The sequence below is a fragment of the Crassostrea angulata genome, chromosome 5 (assembly GCF_025612915.1).
Source record: "Crassostrea angulata isolate pt1a10 chromosome 5, ASM2561291v2, whole genome shotgun sequence".
Classification (NCBI taxonomy): domain Eukaryota; kingdom Metazoa; phylum Mollusca; class Bivalvia; order Ostreida; family Ostreidae; genus Magallana; species Magallana angulata.
This window is the reverse complement of record NC_069115.1, coordinates 34,672,513-34,692,639: the sequence shown is the minus strand read 5'-3', so window position 1 is coordinate 34,692,639 and position 20,127 is coordinate 34,672,513. Positions and strand designations below refer to the sequence as shown.

General features: G+C 32.2%; 4 pseudogenes; 3 read left to right on the top strand and 1 right to left on the bottom strand.

Annotated features, from left to right (window-relative positions):
- Window positions 1-3,244: 3,244 nt before the first annotated feature.
- LOC128185362 (multiple epidermal growth factor-like domains protein 10) lies at window positions 3,245-5,913 on the top strand (annotated as a pseudogene).
- Window positions 5,914-7,159: 1,246 nt separating this feature from the next.
- Window positions 7,160-9,173, top strand: LOC128186310 (cell death abnormality protein 1-like; annotated as a pseudogene).
- A 3,596-nt stretch (window positions 9,174-12,769) lies between these two features.
- On the top strand, window positions 12,770-14,466 carry LOC128186371 (putative nuclease HARBI1; annotated as a pseudogene).
- A 2,121-nt stretch (window positions 14,467-16,587) lies between these two features.
- LOC128186097 (uncharacterized) lies at window positions 16,588-19,799 on the bottom strand (annotated as a pseudogene).
- Window positions 19,800-20,127: the final 328 nt, after the last annotated feature.

Genomic DNA, 20,127 nt, shown 5'->3' with positions numbered 1-20,127 from the left:
AGATTTATGTGAGAAAATTGTCTAAATTTTGGTAGAATGTTCCTAAAGTTTGCTATCATCTTAATCATATTTTTTTCAAAATCAAAATCGTTGAAGTGATAGGGCGCTTTTAGATTTTAAAACAATGATAATATGTCCGATCATCAAAAATGTCTTATTTCTAATTCTATATATACACTGTATCTGTGAGTTTTCAAACCACAATTAACGATGTTAATTAAGTAAGGAATTGTCGATATTTGTCTGTTTCGTAATACATCTATTTAATAAGATTTATTGTTTCATATATTCATTTATGAATATTTGAATTTCAAATATTACAACATCGAAACGATTTTTTAGAAATTTAATGAAGCTGCATTGAAAATAACACTCAAATTATTCATAACAAACCAACTTAGGGCTGGTAAAACATTTCATCTAAAAATTTAATTCATATTAATAAAGAATTCAACACTTTATCAACATATTTTTTACTCGTTTCGTATTAACACATCATGTTGACATTCGGAACTCTCGGGAGTATTCATATTAAATCCGGGAATATACTAACGTAAGTATATACGTCACTGATTAAATGCACTGAGATTAATAGAATCATTCATTATATACTCGTGTGGGATAGTGAAATTCCACCTCGGGGCCAAGATTCACGGTCTAGGACGAGGCTTCACGAGGCTTCGCCGAGTCCTAGACCGTGAATCTTGGCCCCGAGGTGGAATTTCACTATCCCACACGACTAACTATCCCACACGAGTATATAATGAATGATTATTTTTCTCGCATTATATTAGTTTAAAAAATGATGTTTGACAACTTTCTGTTATGACGTTCAAAAGATTACTTTCGGTTTATCCCTCCGCGTGCTTCAAATAGTGCAAGTTAAATGAAAGAATACGGCAGTTTTTTTCAATTAAAATATGAAAAATTGTAATTAATTAAGCAACACAATTACTTAATGGATAATCTCAATGCACTATTTTGCATTTCTCTACCGCAGACAACGTTTGTTTACGTTTTAAAACGGCGTAGTAATACACATTGTAAGACAGAAAAATCTCACATTGCTGTTTCACACCGGACAAACCGATCTCACACCGGTGATAATGCGAGAAATAGTTATCTCCCGTATTTCCTTTGATAAACAGAGTAAATGACAAATTTGTAATAAAACTTTACACGTTCATGTATTTGTAATATCGTTTCTGAGTTTATCCATGCAAATGTAATATTGTGGAAATCCTCCCGTGATTTAGCGTGAATGTAATGCGCATACGCAAGATTGTAAAATTCAGGTAATCCAGATGATTTCCATATTTTTAAATTGGTATTTTCGTTGATTATTAATTAGCGAAGCTTGATTGAGAAAAAAAAACAACAAATTAGTAACCTCACTGATAATGATTTAATGTTTAAAATAAAACAAAAGACATGCAGTACTCTTCCGATTTCTCGGTATTAAAGCCCAAATAATCGAGTCTATTATTTTGTATACAGTAGTATAGATATGTTAGCCTTGTGCACTGTGTTTCTGTTAATTTGTTTAATGGGGAATGTGCGGCCATCTTGTACATTTGAGAAAAAATTGAAAAGATTTCTTGAACTGGATTGTTTCTGCCCAACACTGGCCAAAACTGTTGCCAAAAGATAAAAAAGCAATATATATGAGGTTCTACACTGAGTGGCCAAAAGTATTGCAACAAACATGGCTGACGTCATCACAAAATAACATCAACAGCACACAGAAAAACGAACTTTCAATGTGATACTAGTAAATTCCATTTTCCTGTTTCCATGTATTTGTTTGTCTAGAACAGTGAGGGGTAGCATTGTCATCTTGAAAAATAAATGGACGATTTCCGAAAACGTTTGCAATAACAGGCCATAAATGAAAATCTAGTAGTTTAATATCATTCGTGGAGTTTGAATTTCCATCAACTGGTACAATAACACCAATTCCATCGTAGGTAATACACCCCCAAAACATACAACTCACTTTGACTGGCGTTTTGCGTTGGTTAGACAGTAGGGCTTCCACTTCTCGGACTTTTTTCTCCACAAACTAACGGAGTTTTTATGCCCAATAACCACCTGTGGTTTGTCTGAAAATGTCACTTTCTGCCACTGTTCAAAATGCCAATGTCTTTTCCCATGGCACCATAGAATTCGTCGTTGTCGGCTGACTTTGCTTTTTGTCAGAGTTTTCTGAATTTTCCCCCGCCTGTATCCTTTCTGATGTAACCTTCGCCCCACAGTTCTCTTGGACAATCGCGTTCCTTCATTTCTATTGAATGGTGATGTTATATCTTGTAAAGATTGCCAACGATTTGTTTTAACAATGCGATACTGTTTCCGATCCCCCCTCATATCTGTCACTCGCGGCCTTCTACTTCAGGGTCGTTTTCAACACTTCCCTTTTGAAAGAATTTGTTTCAAAATACGTCCGACTGTACTGTGGTGTATCCCCAATAATTCACTTACTTTGTTGTTGTTAAATCCCTTTGCATTTATTATTAAGATCCGTTCCTTTAAATCTGTTGACAGTTCTCGCTTTTTCTTCGACATTGTTTACATTAGTTTCTGCACCGGATATCGTCTGCGTATGGGAACCAGAAACGGTTCCTTAAATAAATAATACCCCATAAAAATTTACACCCCGGATACCATGCCCCGCATATGCCTCGTTACGCGTCAGCAATAAAAATAAAATTTGAAGCGAGCAGAGTTGTGATGTCGTCAGCCATATTTGTTGCAATACTTTTGGCCACTCAGTGTACATGTTATAATTTATACAAAATACGCATACAAGAAAATAACAATGGCTTTTTAATCGCTTAGAACATCTGTAGAACGGCGCTGATACAGGCTTATTTTGAAGATTTTAAAAATCCGAACAAATATGAAGGGGGATTCAATTGCCAACATCCCCATTCACTGTGCCTTTGAAAACACATCTTTAATTCTCTGCTCTCAAAAACGATTGAATGTAAACAAGAAAAAGGAACCAAATTTATTATAATTTGGTAATTAAAACAAATATTCACAACAATTTGTCGAAAAGTAAAATCACTACTTCGTCACTAAAATTAAATATTCTGTGATTTAGATTCAGCTCGAGGGAAACAAGAATTTCCTTTTATAAAGGAAATACTAATAGCGATAAACTCTTTGATGCGTCGTTTTTTATTTACGGACGATAGAGAGCGTATCAATTTGACAACACATTCCAAGACAAATTTTAGTTATGACGGCACAAAACAGAATTTGTGTGTGTGTGTTCTCATTTTTACGGGTCGAGTCTTTTTGTCAGTTGGACTATCATCACAAACACCAGAAAGGTAGTTCATTCAGTTCATTTATCTATATTGGCTTTTACTGACAATCATTTCTGCTGTTATATTACATACTATATTTTTTAATCTCATATTTCTTTTGTCTTTTTCTGAATGTCAATTAGTTTTCAACACTCTGAATTTACAGTATTGAAGATTTCACCATTGGAATACAATGCAAGACTTGGGATGCTTCTTTCAGTAAATGCAAAGGTCAGGGGGAAAATCTTACTTGCAATTTGAAGCTGCTTTGTTAATTGTTCTGTTTTGGTTTTTGTCAGCTCTGACACATGTATAAAAATATTGTTCCTTGATTTTCACTACATCAAACATACAATAAATCTCCAGATTCGTTTAATTAATTTGAATTTTGAATTTTTTACATTTGTTCATTTCCTTTTCTCAGAGTGTCATAGTGGATTTGTTGGATTAAATTGCATGTCATGTCGCTACCCTGGCTACGGAAGGGACTGTCAAAGAGAGTGTAACTGTAATGAAACTTTTTGCAACCCACTGACTGGATGTGAAGGTATGTTTAAACAATTTTAATGGTTCACAAAATAAGTTATTCTTTAAACCTTACATAACTGAAAACTAATTTTTTTTTTCAGATGGATCACCTACATTTCCACCAAAATCGACCTCAGCTGTCATTGAGAAGATCTCTGTTACTCGGATAATGACTTTGAAAACAAGTAAATATCATATTTTTGAATGGTTATGGAATATCTTAAGATATATACCTTAATACTTTAACACCTTAAAATGTAGCTGCAGCGTGCTCTGTCGGTTTCCTTGGAAGTAGTTGCGATATACCCTGTCGATATCCTTCATTTGGATTCCTTTGCCAGTCATGGTGTTATTGCAGTGAGGAAAATTGTAACCACGTAGTAGGTTGTACCGGTAAGTTAGTGTATTCTCTAGCTGTGTGTAATTTTTAATATATGTTGTGTTTGATTTTATTCTTATATGTATTGAAACGACAGCATGTGTTCTAAAAAAAATTGTTATGCAATTAAATGTAAAATCATTCGTTGTCGAAATCTACATCATACATCTTTATCAACAAATACAAAAATATAACATTTTTATAAAATCACATTATATTTCATTTAATCGCCATCTGACGCATAGCTGTATATATTGCGACTTAGTTTTGGGATCAAATAGGCGTTGTCATTATAAGGAAAATAAAAACAATCTGTTTATGGCGCGGTTAAACATAGACATATGTATCACGATTATTTGATCACAAGGAATTTGAGTTATTCCAAAACAGTTATACAATTGTGTTATATTAATAAATTTGACTTAATATTTGTACATTTCTAGACAGCTCGTCCAGGCCCTGGGGCCATAAAACTTAGAAGAGCTTACTTTTGATCTAAGTCTAACTTTTATGGCCCCGGGGCCTGGTCTCACATATTGTTGCATGTTACAAAAGAGAATGTCACTCGGATAATGACTTTGAAAACAAGTAAATATCATATTTTTGATTGGTTATGGAATATCTTAATATATATATTTCTTAATACTTTAACACCTGAAAATGTAGCTGCAGAGTGCCCTGTCGGTTTCTTTGGAAGAAGCTGCGATATACCCTGTCGATATCCTTCATTTGGATTCCTTTGCCAGTCATGGTGTATTTGCAGTGAGGAAAATTGTAACCACGTAGTAGGTTGTACCGGTAAGTTAGTGTTTTCTTTAGCTGTGTGTAATTTTTAATATATGTTGTGTTTGATTTCATTCTTATATGTATTGAAACGACAGCATGTGTTCTAAAACAATTGATATGCAATTCAATGTAAAATCATTCTTTGTCGAAATAAAATTAATGCATTTTAAACAGAAAAATAATAATCAACATCATGCATCTTTATCAACAAATAAAAAAATAAAACATTTTTATAGAATCACATTATATTTCATTTAATCGTCATCTGACGCATAGCTGTATATATTGCGACTTAGGTTTGGGATCAAATAGGCGTTGTCATTATAAGGAAAATAAAAACAATCTGTTTATGGCGCGGTTAAACATAGACATATGTATCACGATTATTTGATCACAAGGAATTTGAGTTATTCCAAAACAGTTATACAATTGTGTTATATTAATAAATTTGACTTTATATTTGTACATTTCTAGACAGCTCGTCCTGGTCCCACATATTGTTGCATGTTACAAAAGAGAATGTCACAAGGACAGGGAAAAAATTAGCATTACATCATATCATAGTTATTTTTTCTGCTAATTTATCATCATTAAGTGGAATTTTTTTTAAACAAATCTTATTTATGAAAAAAAAATGATTCATATTATCGCTCGATCAGATACCAATATTTGCATTACATCAAAGCTTTGTGCACATCACTTAATTATTCATGCATTTACTATTATTATATATTAGGTCAGTGCTATTATGTTAATGTCTTAGTAACGTCAAAACCATTTATTTTAGAGTCGTCTACATTTTGTAACTCCGAAGAAGGTCACAAATTACTAGTATACGCTACTTGTACAGTCTCTCCCTCCATGCCAATGTCTATTCGTTGGTCGGATGGAGAGCTGCAAGAGTAATCTTAATTTGTTCGTTTGAGGTTTGGAAAAAAAAACAAATCAGCAGAAAACACATTTTAGTAGATAAAAAAAATACTGTTTGAGTATTTTCTGTAAGTTGTAACAAAATTGCTAAATAAATTTTCCAATCCTTTGCTGAAATGGTAAAACAGGGCAAATTTAAAATCTTGGTGTATGTATTTTCAAACATATAAATTATTTTGTGGGACATGTTTGCGTGGATTTCATTTATTTTTCATGCTTATAAAAACAAAACGTCCATAAACGCTAAACATGGGGGGAAAAAAGCTAGGAATGGTGGTAAAGAAATCGAAGAGTTTATATAACTGTGTTACTGTGCTTTAACAAATCAATCGGCGACACAGGTTGATTTATTGATTATTGATTGATTGAATAACTTGATTGTTGAACTATTGCTTTTGATTGATTCGTTGATTTATTGTGCAGCCATATACCTGTTCATCAAGTGGGTGACAGGTCAGTTGTTAAACTTATTGCTAATTAATGAATAAGCCATGACCAAATCGCCAGCTTGTGTTTAGCTGGTATATTTTATAATGCACGTTAGTGAAACAGATGAAGTTATGTGAACTTAGTTCAAGCTGGTTCATTTAAAGTTTACCTGAATTTGATTTTTCTGGCTAAAACAATGTACAACTAGTTCTTTTGAGGCATCGGTATGAACGGTATTAAGATTCTTTATCAACCGCAAGACATTATTAAAAACCCAAAATGTTGAATCTAAAGCTATCTAGTGTTTTATCAACGGATGCATTGTAATATGATTTTAGTGTTTTTTCCCAGTTGGTGTTACTAATGAATTAAGAAGAAACTTTAACATATGTGGACATGTATTAGTGATTAATAATATGAATTTGTGATTCTTGTGTATTGTGTTTATCATTTTTTTCTATAAGTTAAAGGTTGGCTTTAAATAAAAGATCAATTTATTTCACTCCTCTCAGTTACCAAAGATAATTTATAATAAAGATAAAACAAAATATGTTATAGATTGTTGATTAAAACAGATATTGATAAAACTTTATTGAAAAGCAAAATTACAAATCGGTGACGTTACTTAAACGGTCCGTGGTTTGGATAAAAACACGACATCATTATTAATTTCCTTTTAAAAAGGAAACAGCAATTTTGGTAAAATCACTGATGTGTCGTTTTCAATTTATACGTGTTTTAACGAACGATCAAGTACTTTTTAGTTTGAAAATTTCTTGGACAAATGTTAAAGATGGCGGCACAGAAGGGAGTGTATGTTTATGTTCTTCTTTGTACCGGTCGTGTCTTGTTGTTTGTTTGACTATCAAGACAAACACCAGTAAGGTACCTCGTTCAGTTCATGTTATTTCTTACAATCATTTCTTTTGTTATTAATAGACTATTTTTTCTAATGTCTTTTTTTTCTTGTCTTTTCGGAATGTCATAATGTTTTGAACCCTCTGATTTTACAGTGTTCAAGATTACACCACTGGAATACATTGTAAGACTTGGGATGCTTCTTTCAGTAAATGTAAAGGTCAGGGAGAAAATCTTACTTGCAATATACTTTTAAAAGTTTTTTTTATTTGGGTTTTGTCAACACTGACACATGAACATGTAAGTACATATATGTTTTTTTCTTTAAACATTCAATAAATCTCCAGCTTTGTTTAATTAAGTTCAATTTGTAAATGTTTACATTCTATTTCCTACATAACCTAACTTTAAATTTTGAAATTGTATTTCCTATTTTTACCTCTTTTTAGAGTGTCATAATGGATTTTTTTGATTCAATTGCACACTCCAATGTCGCTACCCTAGTTTCGGAAGCGCGTGTCAAGATAAGTGTAACTGTAATAAAACTTTCTGCAATCCATCGAGAGGATGTGAAGGTGTGTTTAAACAATTTTAATGGTTTTCCGTAACTCCGATAATAACTTTGAAAACGAGTAAACATTCTATTTTTGAATGGTTATGGAATAACTTTAAATAGCTATATTTTGATATTTAAATACGTTTTTAATGTAGCTGCAGCTTGCTCTGTCGGTTTCTTTGGAAATAGCTGCGATACACCGTGTCGATATCCATCATTTGGATTCCATTGCCAGTCTGAGTGTATTTGCAGTGAGGAATATTGTAACCACGTAGTAGGTTGTAATGGTAAGTTAGTGTCTGCTTAAGTTGTGTGAAATTTTTAAATGTGTTGTGTTTGATTTTATTCTTATACGTATAAAAAGACAGAATTTGTTGACCTTTTATGGGAAATAAAAAACAATCCGTCGTTAGCCCGGTTAGAACATCGACATATGGAGCGTATCATGATTATTTGATCTACAGGGATTTTAAGTTATTCCAGAAAGAGTGATACAATTTTGTCTATTAATGAATTTTATACATTTCTAAACAGCTCGTCCTAGTCTCACATATTGTTACATGTTACAAAAACGTAACACGGACATGGAAATGAATTGCACAATATGATAGTTTTGTCAGCTCTATTATTATTAAGTATTTATTAACAACACAAGTCTTTTTTTAGAGACAAAAAATTAAACATATTTATTATCGCTCGATCTGATACAGATATTATATTTTGCGTTTGAACAATTTGAAAGCTGTGTGCCTTTTTAAACATCATTTGATTCTTTATTAAGTTTACTGTTTATTGTGATATATTAGGTCAATGCTATTATTTTAATGCCTTGGTATCGTCAAATTATTTTATTTTAGAGACGTCTACACTCTGTAAGTCCGAGGAAGGACACAAATCACCAGCTTTGATGTACATTACTGTGGTGCAAAGTGTTTGGGCGATTCTTCAAATCAGCATCTATCTATATTTAGTATTGCATTCCTCGTCGGCAATTCATTTTAATATAAGTTATTCGTAACAAAAAACTATGACGTTCCCTTGTTTCAAATTATGTAATTTCATTTTGTGTATATCAAGTTTTGCATGGCATAGTTAAAACACTCCTATTGGTAGTTTGCAATGATTACTTAAGTCAAAAGAACTCTAGATTAAGGTATTCCATATTCGTTACAGTTGAAGTTTCTTTGGGGAAATATTTATGTTACTTAGTTATCGGTATCCAAGGCGACTTGTCCCTTTAGTATTGGAAAATAGTTGCAGATTGTATTTTGTCTATCTGTTATATGTATTCTGTCTCATACTTTAACCTTCCTTTAGACTATGATAAAATACAAAATTCATTACCGCCAGACAAAAGACTTTGCCCGGAAAGACTTATTATAAACACGTTCTTTAGAAAATCATTTTGGAAAAAAAAATGTAGTTTTATTAGAGTTGCGTTTTTAGTTGTTTTTTTAATGTGCACTTTCTGTAATTAAACTATCAGCTTGGCTGTGATGTGAAATCTGATGTAATTTCATTTTAACGTTTACTAAAATTACTTACGATACAAGATATATTAATGTAGATACATTGTATAGGAAATGAATGGTAATCTAACATAACACAAACATATTTGTTTACTAAGTATGATATTTTGTGTTGTAAAACTGTCAAAAAATCATTTTCATAGTTATTTCACAAAAAATCATATTCAGTTCTAATTGATAAGCAGTGAGGAAAATGTATTTTTCCGTTATTGAATTCTTGATGAAAATTCTAAGGTTAATGGTATTTGTAGCTTACCTGAGCCAATGTGGTTTTTATATGCTGTCTGTTGTTATTATCATCATAACTTTTGTCTTGACCTTGTACATTTGTATTAATTTTTTATGTTGTCAATTTTTCCAGGAAAGATCATTATAGTTCATCACAAAAACATTCCAATTCCGCTCTATTTCACAAAACCTGCAATTTTTGGGGTATTCATTAGGCATTGTATTATCACCGCATTTCATAACACTGTAAAATGTGGTAGACATATTGTTTTGTAATGTTTTGCAATTTGGAATTATTAAAAAGGAATGTTTCTTTCACAATTTCACAGTTCAAATGTAGTTTTCGTACATCAGCTCCCTTTTGGGAACACAACAATTGTTGACATATTGTAAGAAATAAAAGCCAGAATATATAGTGATATACTTACATTGTAAAATATAGTTTGAAAAACTATTTAGAAAACTAAAACAAGTAGTAAACTTTGTCCGTTTCTGAATCTTTAATTTTACAATTTTACAAATCGTATATTGGATTTGAATCTATAAAAAACATTAAATATTTTAAAAATTCACAACAGCGATTGTACGAATAACTGCATTTCCCAACTATATTCATTGCAATTTTTTTTAAGTGACACATACTAACCTATGCAGTATGGAATTTAATTATTTAATTCTTTTCAAAAGCATAAATTAAATCATGAAATAATCGCACTATTGACAAAATGTATAGTGGAGGTGTTGGCGCATTCGATAGCGTTGAATGATTTAAATACGGTGACCCCGGATGTGTCCATATCGATATATATCGCGGTAACATGATTGAAACCTTAAACAAGCTACTTTACTCTACTTGTGCATTCTCTCCATCCGTACACAAGGTGGTGTATTCGTTTGGTCGGATAGAGAGCTCCAAGAGTAATCCTAATTTGACTGTTTGCGGTTCGGATATATCCGGTAGATCTCTATCGCCTACTTTGCAGCTAGCATGTAGATTATGGAAATATCCTGGATCAGTTCTGAAGGTAGGATACAAATACACACCTTCGGAGGTAGTATGGGTTCCTTACACAAAAGAAGAGATGAATATGTGAATGTAAAGCATTAGCGCCGTAATTTGACAGTTCTGTTTGTTTGCTACCAAGGGGATTGAAGATGCTAAGGATTGTACAGTTTATGTCAGGAGGTGTTGAGTCACGTTATTTCCGCCGTCACGTTATGTCCGCCGTCACATATGTCCGCCACTTTTTTTTTTTTTAATCGTCACGTTATGTCCGCCATCACGAAATGTCCGCCACTCGTTTGAAAAAATCGTCACGTTATGTCCGCCATCACGAAATGTCCGCCACTTTTTTTTAACATCGTCACATTATGTCCGCCACCTTATAAATTTCATTATTTTTACTTTTAATCGCCATTTAAAGCTCGATGTTACTAAATATTTGTCTATCTTAAACAAAATGACTCATTATGTCTATTCCAAAATTGAAATGATTATTATATACGAAATACAATCATTACGACTTAATAGTGGACATGTAGAGTTAGATATCTATTTGAAGAAAATAATCTGACCTAGAGATTGATATCATCATAAAAATAAAAAACAATTCATAAGAATATCATGAGTTGTCGTTATTTCAAACTGTACGCGTAACACAAATTTAAGCATATATTAAGATTTTTTTCTGTACGCGTAGTTTTATGATTATGCATTGGTTTGTAATGGTAAGTTAACTCAATAGAATGACCATTGTATGAATGGACTCATTTATTCCAAAAATTTAAATGATGAAAAACAAATATTTTTGCTGCTATTTTTGTAGTTACAGACCCTGAAACGTACTACTACACCACACGCTCGCTGCACGCTCGCTAACCGCTCGTTAAACGGTTCACACGAAACGCTGAACGGTTTACACGAAACGCTGCACGCTTTGCCCGAAACGCTAAACGATTTACACGAAACGCTGAACGGTTTACACGAAACGATTCTCGCACGAAACGATTTGCTCGCTTTTCACACGCTTTGGAGACGCTTTTATCCTGATCGATTCGGGTCCTCTCGGATTTTTACCCTGACTCTGTTAGTAAGAATTGATTTTAAGAAAACACGAACTAATAGAAATACTGATATTAGAAACGTATATGTACAGAGGTATTGAATTTATTAATTAAATTAATTTGGTACTTATATTTAAAGCAAAACAATTTTTATTCACAGAATTCGCCAAAAATATTACTTCTATAAATATATTTATTGCTCAAAAGAAATATCCTTGATTCTTTAAGTGTCGTAAATAATAAAAATTCCAGAGAAAAAAAGTTACCGTAACACAATATTCAATATCAACAATAAAATCCGTATGATTACAAACTGAAATCGGTTTTTCAGTATTCGGCGGGATTTGTTTTTTCTTCTCACGTTAATATTTTTATTGGTTTCAGAGAATACAATGTAAAAATACTAACTGTAAATAAACCTGTAATTTTTTACATTGATAATTTTGAAAGTTATGTTAAATGAAATTAGTCACATAAGTTAGAAAATGCTATAAAACAACCGATTATTTTTTTCTTATGTCGAATCATTCGCGTAAATAAATGTTCCGTACATAATATCACAAAAAAAAATCAATGGATTAAACAATAAAGAAAGTTGTCATTACTATTTCGCATTTCGGAAAGAACAAAAAATAAAAAAAATGATTTAGATTTTTGTCTCAATATTCGTATACATAACCGGCGCCCCGCATAACGGCGTACAATATATCTATCATAACTTATTTGAATTAAGTACCATGCATATAGATTCTTATTATAATTAATTGCATGTGTACATTTTAGGAAACTTTCAGTGTGTTAATTACTTGTTGTTTTCCGTTATCAGTGTTTAAATAATTAGAATAATAACTATTTTTAATCGGGATTCAGAAGAATTTACTTCCCGTATTTCATAGAAATGAACAGTATATTTTCTTTCTATGTTTACATTTAATTTTGTTCAAATTAATGTTAAATAATCTATCATTGAAATTGTGTGCATCATCAAATACTGATTCCGACTACCTTGAAGTCATTAAATTTCTATTGGCTATTGACAAAAAAAGAGACGCGTGACCATCCAATGAAAACGAATACACAGAGTTTGATTGACAGGTTCAGCCAGGTGCAGGTCTACCCGATGTCCGAGATTATGTGTACTGGTGTTTTACTAGAATAATTGGGGAATGGAGTAGAGGTGTGGGTGGTAGTTATAATTACTATTAAATTGGTAAAAATGTTTAAGGTTTTTTTTAGCCCTTCAATCTATTTTACTTTTAAAAGTCTTGAAGAACCCCTAATAAAAGAAAACTGAGCCTCTGAATTCTTTCATATTTCTCCCCCTCCCCATCTGTAACACCCCACTTAAACAATTGTGTTCTCTCTTTCCTCAGGTGTTGACCACTCTTCGCTTTTTGGCCAAGGGGGACTACTTGTCAGAAGTGGCGGACCTGCATGGGGTCTCTGTTCCATCAGCTTCAAGGATTTTACATTCTGTCTGCCAAGCTTTATGTAGACAGTTTGATAACATTACTTTCCCGACTACAGTGGATAAGCTGAAGAGAGTAAAGGATGGGTTTTATAAAATTGCACATTTCCCAAACGTTGTTGGCACTATAGATGGTACTTTGATACCCATACAGGGAATGTCGGGAGATGACGAACCGAATTTTATCTGCCACAAGGGTTTTCCCTCCATCAACGTTCAAGGAGTTGTGGATGCCGACCTTCGGTAAGTACTTATTGACTAAAAATATATTAAAGCAATTAATTCACTTGTCCACCCCTAATCTAACATAGATAACCGTAGATCTTTGTGCACCTGTAGCGATGTATTTGGAGCGGAACAAAAATCTAATTTTAATTACATTAGTCCGCTCTAAAGTCATATTACCCCCCCCCCCCCACCACCCCACTATCAAAAAAATTATAATAATAGCAGAAATAATAAGGTTCAACTAATCAAGCTTATATTCCTTTCAGTTTTACAAATGCTGTTGTGAAGTGGCCCGGATCAACTCTTGATTCCTTTACATTGGCCAATTCCTCTGTACCTCAACTGATGGAAACTTTGAGTGGACCCTGGATTTTGGGAGATTCATGATATCCCCTGAAGAAATGGTTGTTGACCCCATTCAATGAACCAAGAGGCACCAAAGAAGAAAATTACAATCAAGCCCACTGCTCAACCAGAAACACAGTGGAAAGGGCATTTGGGGTTCTTAAGTGCAGGTTCAGGTTTGTTCATTATTTTTTGTATATTAGGTTGAATTAATTAAGAATAAAATCCACTCCGGGATTCATCCTTGACATGTTAATTATAACTAATCCATGTGAACATAACTTATTTTCCTTTTTATTTTGAATAGATGCTTGCATAAAACTGGAGGAAGTCTGCAGTTAACTGCCCCAAAATGCATCAAAATGATCGAATGCTGCCTAAGACTGCACAATATGGCCATCAATCGAAGACTCCCGCTTGAAGCTGCAGAAGATCCCATCCAGGTTCTGCACAACAATGCCGTGTACGGAGAAATGGAAATGATAATTTCAGGGTGAGACAGACCATTGCTCAGAGGTTTTGAAAACATTATCCGTAATATAATGCATTATTCCTTAAATTTCTTATGACATTGTGTTAAAAATAGTACATATGTGAGTATCATCACATAAAATTTTATCATGTAATTTGTCTTATCATATCAAATGAAATGTAAATATGATATATATAGTTGATGTATACCTTTAAAACTAGCAAATGGCTTAATGAAAGGATAATTAAGCTCATACTAATGCACGCAATGTAAATATTCTCAAAGTATTGTGTAATATAATTCATCGTTCTATTTTTTTTTCTACATGTAAAACCATATTTTTACTACTGTCAGTGTGTATGTTTCTTAAATTATGTCTTTCTCTCTCACTTTTTCTTTTTCTCTCTCCACTCTCTCTCTCTCTCTCTCTCTCTCTCTCTCTCTCTCTCTCTCTCTCTCTCTCTCTTTCTCTCTCGTAGAAATATCTGTAAATGAAAATTGTATAGTTGGGCTGTGTCATCATATTGTTGAATTATTAAGGAAAACCATGACAAATTCATTAAATCTTCAACAGCTTTAATAATATGTACAACTGTAAATATTGATAGAAGTTTATAACAATAACATTATATAGTATTATAAGTAAAATTCAAAGTGTTTGTTGCCTTAAAATGATTTTTTTTCAATGTATATGAAGTGAATGAATTTTTTCATAAATTTTATTATTTTCCTGATTATAAACTGTTTTGTATTTAATGCATTATTATCAAAAATTAAAAATGATTGTAATTTTTAGAAAGTTTTTTTTCTCAATTCTATATCTCGATCATTGATAGCTTGAATAATTGTTGGTCTCATCAGTGAATATTAAAGAATTGAACTGAAATTAACTGACCATGGAAACAACTAATTAAATTTTGTTTACCGGTATATGAAAGGCAAATTTATGGTGTGAATAAACAAATTCCGGATAATTTAGAGTTGTCCAACATTGCTGAGGATCAGAGATCATTAAGTGACAAAGTAAAAATTGCTTACTTAATAATGGTATGATAATACTGATTTAGTCATTAATCATAAAATAATTAGATCTTACATAAACACATAATTGATTATTGCAGAAAAAAATATATCTGCTGTTTGACAATCATATCAATGCAATTTAAAAAATGTTTAATAATAAGTACATGTAATACAGACATGTTTCATACTGGCAATCATATGGAGAGAAAAAAACATTTTCTCTCTCTCTCTCTCTCTCTCTCTCTCTCTCTCTCTCTCTCTCTCTCTCTCTCTCTCTTTCTCATTCAAAGCTATGAAATATGAATTAGGTTGGAATTAAATAATTAAAACTTTCAACAATCTTGCGAATTTGTATGTGTACAGCAACAGAGTGTGCATGATGATATTTAGCAGCATTCAATTAGATTTACTTTTTTTAAAATCCATTATCTGTTCATTAATATGGAGAGTTGTTCAAATAAACATATACTATACAATTGGTTTACAAACAAGCTTAAAAACCATTTGCTCCCTGGCTATTACTTGAGAATGCTACAAATTGAATACCTTACCTACACATAACATACACAAAAAATGTACAATTTGTCTTTAACAACAAATAATTCTAAATTCAAAAGTGTAAAAAAATTAAAAACTTCCTTGATATATGCCCATCTACACATTATGTCCTAAATCCCTACATGTTTCAATAAATTCTGTGACATGTAGTGGTTTAAGAGAAGTCATGTTGGGGAATTAACAAAACAAATAACAAACAAGAGGCCCATGTGCCACTTCGCTCACCTGAACTTAGTTCCTTGTAACATTCTATTTCGTAGCATATGCTATTTCTTTTTTAAAATTTTTAAAAACATTTTCCATAATATATATTTTTATGTTAAACTGTGAACCTTTCTTGGGGCCCCAGTGTTGGCCAGTCTAAGGATCACAATTTTTACAATTAAGAATCTTCACTATATATACAAGTTTTTGTGTAAATATTGGCATTTCTGGTGCACTGGTTCTTGAGAAGAAGATTTTTAAAGACAAACACCCTTTACTCACTGTTTCGCAATTATCTTTTATTTCAAAAAAGGTTACACCCTTTATTTTAAAAATTTTGAATCCTCTTACCATAAGGATGCTTTGTACCAAGTTTAGTTAAATTTGGCCCAATGGTTCTAGTGAAGACGGACAGACGGATGATGGACAACAGGTGATCAGAAAAGCTCACATGAACCATCGGTTCAGGTGAGCAAAAAGGAAACAGGACTGATGGTCTGACTGCTAGAAGGGTAAAAAACATTGAACTGTAAAAATTGTAAATATATATCTTGGGTAGTGAACACAAATTTTCTGCGGAATAGTTAACAACCATCTTCAAAGATTAAATTTAATTCCTCACAGTAATTGTGATGAATTAAATTTCATCTTTGAGGAGGATTTTCCCACATCTATCATAAATTGTCAATTTATGATAGATTTGGGAACTTAATGATTGGTGAGACTGAAAATGGTGACAAAGGAGAATTCAAAGAGTGTCCTGGAAACTTAGCAACAATTAATTCGACTGCCTCTGTTGATCTCCTCTGCAACTGAAGCATTTCATCCTGCTGTGCCACCATCTTTTCATAGAGTTTAATCTTCTTGGCCTTGTACTCATGTACGTGCTTATCTCTCTCTCTCCATTTCAAGAAACTCCTCCCTAACATCTTTTGGTGCTTCTGCAGACTTGGCTAAAAATGTTGGTATGCATATTACATCGGATACTAAATTGCTGACTAATTAAAAACTGATTTTCATGCTCATTGTGTCATAATATAGGTGACCGATGTACGGTACATGCAGCTTAATTTATAATGCCATAGATTTCAACATACTTTATGAGGAAAATACATAATGCTGTACAGATAAAGGCTTAACTGTAAAAGGCATTTCTCCAACTTAATGAGATAATCTGAAATTTGTGTTCACATGTATGATAGTATAATAAAAACTAGCTTTGAACAAGTGCATTTAAATCTTAAAGCCATAGTTGCATCTACACTAGAAAAGCTTTTATATACTGTTATACTTACAGCAACTATCATGTAATTTCTTCTTTTTCACAGGCCTTGTCAATGATGCATTCATGAGATTTGAAGTGCATGCTTCTAAATAGTCATTAGAGAAGGTTATCAATTAGTATTCTTTAAATGATAAAAGTTATCAATTAGTATTCTTTAAATGATAAAAGCTACATTATTAAAAATCATATGTAAACATTACACTAGGAATAATTTGTACTGGTGTATTTTTATATTAAGCATAGTAAAAGTTACACACTAACAGTGCTGCACAAATTCAGAAAAATGTGCTAAATGAGTGAAAAGAAAATAATGCATATGACATGTACCTGGCAAAGTGGGTGGCAGAGTTGGGACAGATGCTTCTTTCATTTCTGAGATGCTATCTAAAAAAAATTATAAGAATAGAGTTGTATACAGAACATTTGATAGTAATTACTGCAAGTTCAATAAATGAATAACCTAAGATAATTTGCAAGGAGTTTCTAAACAAAACAGCTAGTATCAAAAATAACTTATGAAATTATAGGGAGAGATGGAAATTACATGTCTGTGCATGATGTTTTATAAATATACAAAGCACTTACTTAATCAGTAATTTTCCTTTAGTAATACATGTATTCATCTCTCACAATAACAATGTAACTATGATGAGCCAAGAAATATGATCTTTCATTTCAGGTTAAGGAACATGTTTAAAACAAGTTCATCCATATAAAACAAGTTCATCCATATAAAAAAAATCATATTAAAAACATTTATAATCATTATAACCATAAACATACCTGGCAAATTATCCGGCAAGTCTGCAACAGCATCATCACATATTCCTGATACAGAATCAAAATCTGAAGAAATATTATAAAATAGATATAAAATCAAACACAATACTCATATTCATAGCTATATTGTATATATAGTATCGGTACATATACTGACTTTCCTCAGAGTGAGTCTTCCCACAGGAAAGTCTAACTGTGAGAGGAGTCTCTCTATTGACACCTGTGCATGTATAAGGTATGAGGTACTGTTACTTACTGGTAATACATGTACATACAATTCTATAAAGCAATACTTGTAATTGACTAGCAGAAAATTGTTTTCAAAATGAACTTTTATCATACTTGCATTGAGTTAAATGTAAATCATATACATGTATTACTCTATGAGAGTCATGCAATCTTAAATTAATTATCAATAAGAGGAATAATATTTACCTTTCTCAATTGTAATGAAAGAAGATGTTGTTGCTTTATTACACTCTAAAGTGTCAACTCCGCCTTCCACACCTTCCACAGAGCATTTAGATAATGTGCCAAGAATCTAATTCAAAATTTTAAAAAAATATATATTTCACAAGTGTGGCAAACATGTTTCTTGATCAACATTTTAAACTCTTAGTGTCAAATTGTTTCAGATAAGAAATACAGACAAAGACAACTACATGTACAATAATCGTAGCCAGGAACTTACAAGTCTTTCCCAGGTTTTTATGTCCTCCACAGGTGCAGGACTACCTCCTGTACCTCTCATCTCTTTCAAACGTGCAGCTTCTTTTTTCTTTGTGGCACTTGAAATATCCTGCCACTTTTTCTTACAATCAACAACATCCCGTGTGATTTCTGAGATGTTGACAGAGTTTACTCTAAAAGAAATGTTGATGCTTTAAAATGTTATCTATCTATCTATCTATCTATCTATCTATCTATCTATCTATCTATCTATCCATCCATCCATCCATCCATCTATCTATCTATCTATCTATCCATCCATCCATCCAAATCATTTTATATAATTGTTTTTTTACATACATGTGCATTTTTATTCACATGTTCATTTTATTGCATCATTTGTTCATTGAATTTTATCTATCAATTTGGTCCTTATTTTATAATCATGTAACTGCTGAATGTAGGTCTAACTCATTCGTTCAAAGATATGCAGTTTTTCAAAACACATATTTATAGAGGTTTTAGCTGTTTCATATCATGAGGGAACGTATATACATCCCTGATATCATTCAATTAGATAAAAACCTATTATATAATCAACATTAATTAATTTTAAAGTAAATTTAATATAGGATTTGCTTAAATTGTTTTCATATGAAACGAAGATAAAAAAAAAAAACTAAAAGTAAACAAGTAGGTCAGTGAAAGAACAGTGCGCTGTCAACTCACCGTTCGGCTATTTGTTGCCAACATTGCGTCTTTTGGCTATTGGTAAGGCCAGGGGAGAATTTTCCTCTTATAGTCTTGATGTTGGCCGAAACACCCTGAGCCAAAGCCTCCAACTCATCGGTACTCCAGTTTGGTTTGCGCTTTTGTTTGTCCATGTTGTGTTTATGTTAAATTTCCCGCTGTTATGTCGAATTTGCAGAGGATTACGTAACCGGAAGATGTGAATGCGCAGCCGCATTGAAAACGAAAGTGTGTTGCTAAGAAAGCTTTTTGTCGTAAGTGTAATCTTAAGTGCGTTTTTAGAAGAGCACTTGGGAAATCTCTTAAGTGTGTTTTTTTCACTTACGAGTGGTTTCGTGAAAACGACTTAAGAAATGACTTATGGTATTCGTAAGTCAAATAATTAAGATTAAACTTACGTTTTTTTGTGAAAAGGGCTACAGACCTACCCCTACATACTTATCGAGCAATATCGAGGCATGATAAAAAAAAAAAAACCTTCAAATTCAAAGAATGCATTGCGTCCTTTATATATATGTAGGTTTTTTGTCTGAAAGATATCGTATTTGGGAAATATTTTCAAAACAAGAAACAACATGTTTTGAGAAAGAAATGAGAAACACTTCTCTAGAAATTTTGATTCAAACTTATTAAATGTTTGCACTGTTTTGATCCAATAAAATATAAAAATATTTTCCGAAGAGAAATTTTAAGATTTTAAGATTGAAATGACGAGCATAAAGTTTAACTTATTCTAGTTAACTA